The sequence below is a fragment of the Pseudophryne corroboree genome, chromosome 1, assembly GCF_028390025.1.
Source record: "Pseudophryne corroboree isolate aPseCor3 chromosome 1, aPseCor3.hap2, whole genome shotgun sequence".
NCBI lineage: Eukaryota > Metazoa > Chordata > Amphibia > Anura > Myobatrachidae > Pseudophryne > Pseudophryne corroboree.
The window spans coordinates 28,666,469-28,674,846 of NC_086444.1; the positions used below are offsets into that span (position 1 = coordinate 28,666,469).

The 8,378-nt window shown below is 43.2% G+C and overlaps 1 pseudogene; it reads right to left on the bottom strand.

Annotated features, from left to right (window-relative positions):
- Positions 1 to 3,243: 3,243 nt before the first annotated feature.
- On the bottom strand, positions 3,244 to 3,363 carry LOC134934938 (5S ribosomal RNA; annotated as a pseudogene).
- Positions 3,364 to 8,378: the final 5,015 nt, after the last annotated feature.

Consider the following 8,378-nt stretch of genomic DNA (forward strand, 5'->3'; position numbering starts at 1 on the left):
TGACTGTGATTTTCTTCCTACTTAACGTGTACTTGCCTGGCTTTGAATTGACACTTAAACAAAATTCAGGTCTCCCTGTGGCTGCGGTTACTTGTAGAGCAGGTGAATGCAGCAGACCTCTGTTTGAAACATCCAAATATGGGAGGTCTACTATATTCTGTACTTTAGGTGTCTTATTGGCACAAATGCGACTACCATTCTTTCGCTTATGGCAGGACCAATCTCTGTCTATCATGTCTGTTGTGCTTATGTAATGAGCCAGCAGGGGTATACCTGCATCTACACTGATGGGTAGGTGGGTACAAATCCAACATTTGGTTGTGTTGAGAGCCTTTGCAATTTTACTGTGCATTGCTATCATGGAAATACCTGTAAATTCTCCTCCATAATCATTCTTATGTAAGGCCCTACAAACACGTGTCTTGGATAACATTTCATTGTAAAGTGTTACATTACCTGTTTGACCGGTCACATTGTTAACAGACCCTGGAATGTATATACAACACTCAAGCACAATGAGTATGATTGTAATCAGACATGCCCATGAGAGAATGCACCCCCATAGTCCACGGTCTGGCCTTTGGCATATCAGCATCATCCTGTTTAGCATTGTCTTTGTTGTCCTTGATCTTTACAGTACTCTTCTAGGAGTTATGTACCCTCCACAGAGATACTGCGTTGGCAAGTGGCTCAAGGGATTATTATGCCCGAACCACTCACTTGCTGGTTTTACTGGTGAAGTGCAGAGGAGTCTTGGAGAATATCTTCCACATGTGCTGTCTCAGGAGGCGTGACTTTTCTGCAGTGGGTGGAGTGGATCCACGAAGTCTTCTTCTTTATCTTAACAGCAGTTGGAGTTGTCAACAAGACTTGGTAGGGTCCTTCCCACCGGTCTGTCAGCGAGCCCGATCTCAGGAAATTTCTGACCATCACCTCATCACCAGGTTGCAGATTATGACAAGCACCTTCCACAGGGATTGGTTGTGTGCTGGTCACAGTAGCTTGGATATTCTTTAGCTGGTTGCTTAATGAAATAAGATAGTTCACAGTTAAGTCATTTGTTTTACTGAGTTCATATGCGGGTGCAATAGCAACATTGGGCAATTTTCCAAATAGTATTTCATACAGAGAAATGTTCAACTCCCCCCTTGGTGTTGTTCTGATCGAGCGCAACACTAATGGCAAAGCTTCTGGCCACTGCAAGCTGGTTTCTTTACATATTTTGGCCAGCTTATTTTTAATGGTCCCGTTATAGCGTTCCACCTTACCGCTCGATTGCGGATGGTATGCGGTGTGTAGCTGTTGTTTAATGCCAAGAAGCTGACACATCTTTTTGAACACTAATCCAGTAAAGTGTGTACCTTGGTCTGATGATATCACATATGGTATGCCATACCTACATACAAATTATTGTACCAATTTCTTTGCTGTGATTGCTGCTGTTGCACTGGCCACAGCATATCCCTCTACCCAACCGCTAAATGTGTCGACATAAACCAAAACATACTGAAGCATCCTAACCTTTGGAAGCTGAATGTAATCAATTTGTAGGATTTGGCAAGGACCAGTTTTTTGGGGAATGTGTGAAGGCATTGTTTTAACTGCTCTTCCAGCATTCTTCTGCAAGCAGGTGATGCAAGAAGCACAGTACTTGGTTGCCACTGGCGCAAACCAGGTGCATACCAATAAGTCTTGATTAGACTTATCATGGCTGTCTTACCTGCATGGGTCAGTCCATGGGACATCTGTGCCAATGCTGGCAAGAGTGATTTAGGGACAACAGGCTTACCTTCAGAGCTGTGCCACAGGCCTTTGTTGTCTTGGGTACACTTTGCACTTTCCCACTTGGTCTTTTCCTGTAAATCACAAACTTTTTGCATATCAATTAATGTTTGTTCACTTGGTATACATACATCAGTTACCATACAAACATTTTCCATTATAACCTTTTGTTGGGCTGCCACTTTTGCTGCAGCATCTGCCCTTCTGTTCCCTTTTGTAACTTCATCATGGCCAGTCATGTGAGCTTGACATTTAATAACTGCTATCTGTGAGGGCAGTTGTATAGCATCTAGTAATTCTTTTACTGCCTCTGCATGTGCAATTGGATTGCCTGTTGCTGTTAGGAAGTCTCTGTGTTTCCACAGTCCACCAAAATCGTGTGTAACACCAAACGCGTATCTGCTGTCTGTATATATATTTACAGTCTTTCCTTCAGCTAGTTGACATGCTTTAGTTAAAGCTTTGAGCTCTGCCAATTGGGCTGAGTGTGGTGGTGGAAGTGGGGAGGAAAAAACAGTTTGTGTATCATCCACCACAGCATATCCTGATTGAGTAGCTCCCGTTTCTGTTTGTCTGTGGCAGCTACCATCAACATAGTAAACCAGATCAGGATTCTGGAGTGGTGTATCCTCCAGGTCCACCCTAGGGGTGGATTGCTCATCAACATATTTTAAGCAATCATGTGGGACATGTTGTTCTACTACCCCCCACTCCTCTCTCTGAAACTCATCAGTTTCATTTACCGGTAAAAGTGTTGCAGGGTTTAAAATATTGCACTTAATGAGGGTGATGTTTGTGGGCATAATGAGGGCTAATTCCCACTTTGTCAGGTGTGCTGCAGTGACATGTCTTGTCTTTTGGCAGGTAAGCAGGGCTGCTACAGCATGGGGAACATAAACTTTTAGATCACAGCCCAATACAATGTCTGCTGACTTGTCTACCAGCAATGCAGCTGCTGCTATGGCTCGCAGGCAAACAGGTAGGCCTCGTGCTACTGGGTCTAATTGGGCACTGTAATAAGCAACAGGTCTTTGCTTTTCCCCATGGAACTGTACAAAGAAAGCCAAAAGGAGAGTTTTGGAAAAGACTCTTTTGTGGGAGCACTCTAATTCAGAGGTTATTAGTGTAATTTATAAATTGTTAAATAGAAACAATGATAGTTAACAAAATTCAAATTCAGGGAGTGACTACCTATGAAATTAATAGTAGCTTAGCGAGAATATTAATAAATTATTCGTGATCTCCAATACTCACGATTAGCAAATCGCCAGGAGCAAATTTCTGTGATGCTTTTGTCACCATAATTCTATGTGATATATCTCATGAAATAAGTGACCATCATTTATTCTGCGATTAATATCCATTACGGATTTTTGTAGATGCAGAGAATAAAATCATTGGTCATACGAATCCCAATATTGGATGACATACAACTGAGTGCCACTGTGTCCAAGAGCCAATTTATTGCAGTACCAGGGTGTTCAAAGGAGGTCTCCCTTCCTCGTACTGACCCGGCCTTTCACTGCTTAGCTTCCAAGTTCAGAAGAGATTGGGCATCTCCAGTGGAGTATGACCGCAATTATTGGACTCCTTTCTTTGGTCACTCCAAATATATGCCTAGTGACAACTATATGTAAGGAGTGGAAAATGTATATAATTCGTAACAATTGAGTTACAAACTAAAAAGGATTACATGCAAACAGCTGATAAATCAGCATAAGATACAGTGATCACTGGGGTTAGTTGTATGTATATAGTCACTTAAATATATGAGGGAGTAATTCAAATATACCACATATAAGCAAAATATGTGACACGGCGGTCACATGGGAGTAAATAAATGCATATTATCACAAATATTCATCAACTGGTAAGTCAATATATGACATGGCGGTCATGACACAGTTGTTATAAAGAGATACTTAAATTACGGAAAGGTATGTGACAAAGTGGTCACAGAACCTTAACAATCACCAGCTGATTGATCAGCATATGACACAATGGTCACAAAGAGATAATTATAAATACAATCCCTTAATTATACCACATGTGACCTGATTGTCACAAGTATTCATCAATTGATAAGTCGGTTTGTGACCCGGCAGTCACGACACAGTGGTCACAAAGAGATACTTAAATTGTGGAAAGGTATGTGACACGGCGGCCACAGAATCCTTAACGATCACCAGCTGATTAATCAGCATATGACACAATGGTCACAAACAGATAATTATGAATACAATCCCTTAATTATTCCACATGTGACATGGTTAACAACCACCAGTTGATTGATCAACATATGACACAATGGTCACAAAGAGATAGTTATAAATACACTCCCTTAATTGTATCGCATGTGACATAGAAGTTCACAGAAAAATTATAAATAAGTTATTAGAAAAAATATATATATGTGGAAAAATTCATAAATGCCACATTACATCACTAATTGATAAATGTTATGTTTGTGCTTAGAAAAAATCACCAGTACGGCCGTACCAATTAACTTAAGTGCCTGATTAAGGCAGAGTGGCAGACAATTTTGAATAGATATCAAACAGATACCAGCTGTAATGAACAATTATTTCTTTAGATTGCACTTGGGGACTGAACTGCTATAGGGTATCTCTGATGTTCAGAGTTCTATAAGAGGTATTTGCAGATTATTCAGTCAGTCAGTTGCAGCCTTGCAAATTTTCACTGTAAAATAGTTAGATTGCACATTGGTGTGGGGTATATACGATACCAGTGCTGGTCTGTACGCTGTCCATTCCGTTTTAGGCCGTGTAAGGGCTCCGAGGACTGCAGCGGCGTGTGTCTGTAATAGCGGCGGGTTGTAGACGTTGCCGCGGAGACACTCCGGAAGCTGCAGCGGCGTGTGTCCGTGGTCTCACTGAGGGCCGTTGCCTGGTGATGGTCTAAGCGCTCCGGCTGGCGCGATCACGTGTGCGCATCACGTGATTGCTTGATCCTGACGTACATTTCGCAAATTAAGCTTGGTCACAGGACGTGACCATGGAACTGTGTAAGTACACCTGTGGCATGGCCTAGGTGTTCATGGCAAAAGAGAGAAAATACTTGTTTATAGTTAGGCAGCCCCAGAGCAGGGGCCGCTGTCAGGTCATCTTTAAGTTGTTGAAATGACATAGTTGTTTGTTCTGTATGTATGAGGGGCTCTGGTACAGAAGCCTTGGTCAGCTCATACAAGGGTGCAGTAAGCTGTGAGTAGTTAGGTACCCAGTTTCTACAGTAACCCACCATTCCTAGGAAACCCCTTAGCTTCCTTTTGTTGATGGGCAACCTTATGTTTTGGATGGCTGCAATCCTATCTGGGGACAGGTGTCTGAGGCCTTCAGATAAACAGTGGCCTATATATGACACCTTTGTTTGACATAGTTGCAATTTATCTCTGGACACCTTGTGTCCATTTGTTGCAAGGAACCTTAAAAGCTCAGCTGTGTCTTTAATTGATGTTTCAAAATCTGGGGAACAAAGTAACAAATCGTCTACATACTGAATTAATGTAGATCCACCTGGTAGGATGAGTTTTTGGAGGTTTTCAGCAAGGGACTGGCTAAAAATTGTAGGGCTATTAAGATACCCCTGGACCATCCTTGTCCAGGTGTACTGGTTACCCCTATAGGTAAATGCAAAAAGGTACTGACTGTCTGGATGTATTGGTATGGAGAAAAATGCTGAACACAGATCAACCACTGAAAAATGAGTGCTGTCTGCGGGGATCTGCATTAATATGGTAGCTGGGTTTGGTACCACTGGGTGTAAGGGTTCAACGTTTGCATTAATTGCCCTCAGGTCCTGAACTAAGCGATAACCACGCCCATTACTCTTTGTCACAGGGAAGATAGGCGTATTGGCCTGGCTCTGGGTTTTAACCAACACCCCCTGTTGTAGTAATTCTTGGATTACTGGGAACACCCCCTGTTCAGCTTCTGGCTTTAAGGGGTATTGTGGTCTACTGGGAATTACTGCTCCTGCTTTGAGCCTGACTCTTATTGGTGGGGCATTTAGGATTTTCCCCACATTGTTGGAGCCCGTGGTCCACAGCTGGTCTGGAATTGTTGAAAACATTTCAGACACTTCAGGGGGGAGTACACCTAAGGTATTCAGTTCCGCCCTTTCTGTTGAAGGAGGGTCACTGAGCAGTGCATCGGTGACCAAGTCCTTGTTGGAATCTTGTACCTGTAGGTATACCCCATCTGGAGTGCAAAATACTGTGCATCCCAATTTACACAGTAAATCCCTCCCCAATAAATTTGTGGGGGCATCAGCTGCTAACAAGAAGGAGTGGTCACTTGTTAAGGGTCCAACGGTTACTTTTACATCTTGTGTTTCCCTTAAGGGGATTACTTTGTTTGCCAACCCTACTGCATGTACAACTTTGTTTGTGGTAGGTAAAATGACCTTGTCCGCTATTAGGGATCGTGCAGCACCCGTGTCAATCAGGAAAGAATGTTTAGAATCTCCAATTTTTAAATCAATAGTAGGTTCTTGAGAGTTACAAGATATTACAGTCATGGTCTTCACGGGGGCTGCGGTATCCTGTCATTGTAAATCCTCATCACTTTCTGCGGTGCCCTTCTTTGCCTGGGACTGCCTTGGTTTCTTAGGGCGTCTGCAGTCCCTTGCAAAGTATCCTTTCCTCTGGCAATTGTAACAAGTAAGCTGCGATCTGTCTGATGATCGCCTGGCACCCATGCTATAATCAATTGGTCTATTAGCTAGGTCACAGGTGGCTTGTGCAGCTTTGACCTGTAGGTTCATGAGCTTGGTTTCTGTGTTCAATTTCTTGACCACCAAATTGTCCTCATGGTATATTGCAAGAGTGACCAGATCTTCTGGACCCTTTTTGCGCCATAGAGGATCATTGATGGTCAAACGGGTTTTTACCTGCGGCTTAAGACCTTCCACAAGAACTCCAGATAACATGGGCTGAAGCACTTCCTCCTTAAATATATTTTCAATGCCTCCATAATTTTGGACCTCTGTTTTAAATCTGCCCCAATAATCTCTAACTGTTTCCGTAGGACCTTGTTTAATCATCATTATTTTTCCCCAATTGGGCTGGCAAGGAAACTGTTCTGTAAAAGCTGTCATTAAATGTTTCCACTCTTGGTCCAGGTCTTCTCTAGCAACGTATAAGGGAGGCTTAAACCCCTCTTTATCCCACCCTAGGTCCGTTGCGAGCTTCTTGTATTCTTCAGTTGTTAGCAAAGCAGTAAATAATTGTGCCATGTCACTATGTGTTAGTTGATGTACTTTGTACAAGCGCTGGAGTTTGGCTTTGACTTCTGCTGGCTTTGACCTATAATCTGCTAATTCTGTGCAAATTTGGTGTAATTCAGCCTTTGACCAAGGAACATGTATGGACCACTGTGCACCCCGATCTGTAGTTACCACTCTCAGAGGCATTGTTGCAAGTGGTTTGCCCTGGGTGGATGTGCTATGAGTGCCAGAAGCCAAAATGTTCGATGGGTGTATGTCTGCAAAATGCGCTCCCATTACTGGTAATTTGTCTTCATAAGGAACTAAATTTCACTGCTTGTTTTTGCATAAAGTGTGTGTGACAGTTTCACCATTCATGTTATTGTACTGAGCTTTGTATGTCTGACTGAGGGGGTCATAAACATAAATTCCAGCAGAGTCGCCATCCCCATCAAACAAATCCATCTGCGCTACCCAAATCCCATCTTCCCCCACCAAGTAAGTGTCATGCTTCCCAGTCTTGGGGTTTACTAGAGCCTTTATTACCTTTTTCTTCTCCTGTACTGGAGGGGCACTTGGGGCATCAGCCAGTGCCATCATTGCTGGGAGTATGTGTTCTAGTGCGTCTGGGCTTTCTTGTTCTAGTGTCTTTACTGGCATTGCCTGCACTACCCGTGGGGAAGCATGCCTGGGTTGTAATTGTAACGTTCCTTCATTATTTACATGACAGGACATTTGTGCAACATAGGCTGGTGGCGGGGTTACATTAGATGCCTCCAGCCATAGTGTGTAAGCTTTCCACTCCTCCCTTTTTCTTATTTTACCCCTTAAGTCTGTCCATTTCTGCATATCAAAGGTTCCTATCACAGGTATTTCAGGTTGTTTTGTATGCCATTTCCTGAGAAATTTCACAGCCACACTACCATATCTCTGATACATCACACTTGCTGAACTGCCGTGCGGGATCTCTAACATAGAAGAGCCCTTCGGTGTGGACATCTCTTGACCCATTGTAATGGCTAATCTTTATTTTAAAGTCCAGCCTCAATGTCCAATACAATGGTAAACAGGGACGCTCCCCTTGTTTATAGAGATATTACTCCACTTAGGAAACCTCACCACCTCGTCAGGTGCCACGGCTCTGAACAGGCACACGTGTTCCACACTCTGCTAAGCTTGGCCTTTTTGTGTACAAGGTGCTTTTCACAGTGGGTGAGTATCCCTGATACTATCCAGTATAGGAGAGTTTAACCGGAGCCTCTCTCCTACCTGGGCCCTGTCCAGACTCTGCCGGCGTGAAGCCTCGGCCAATCTCACTCACAATCACTCGCAGACTTCACTCTGAAATTAGCAAGATATGGCAGACAAAAGAT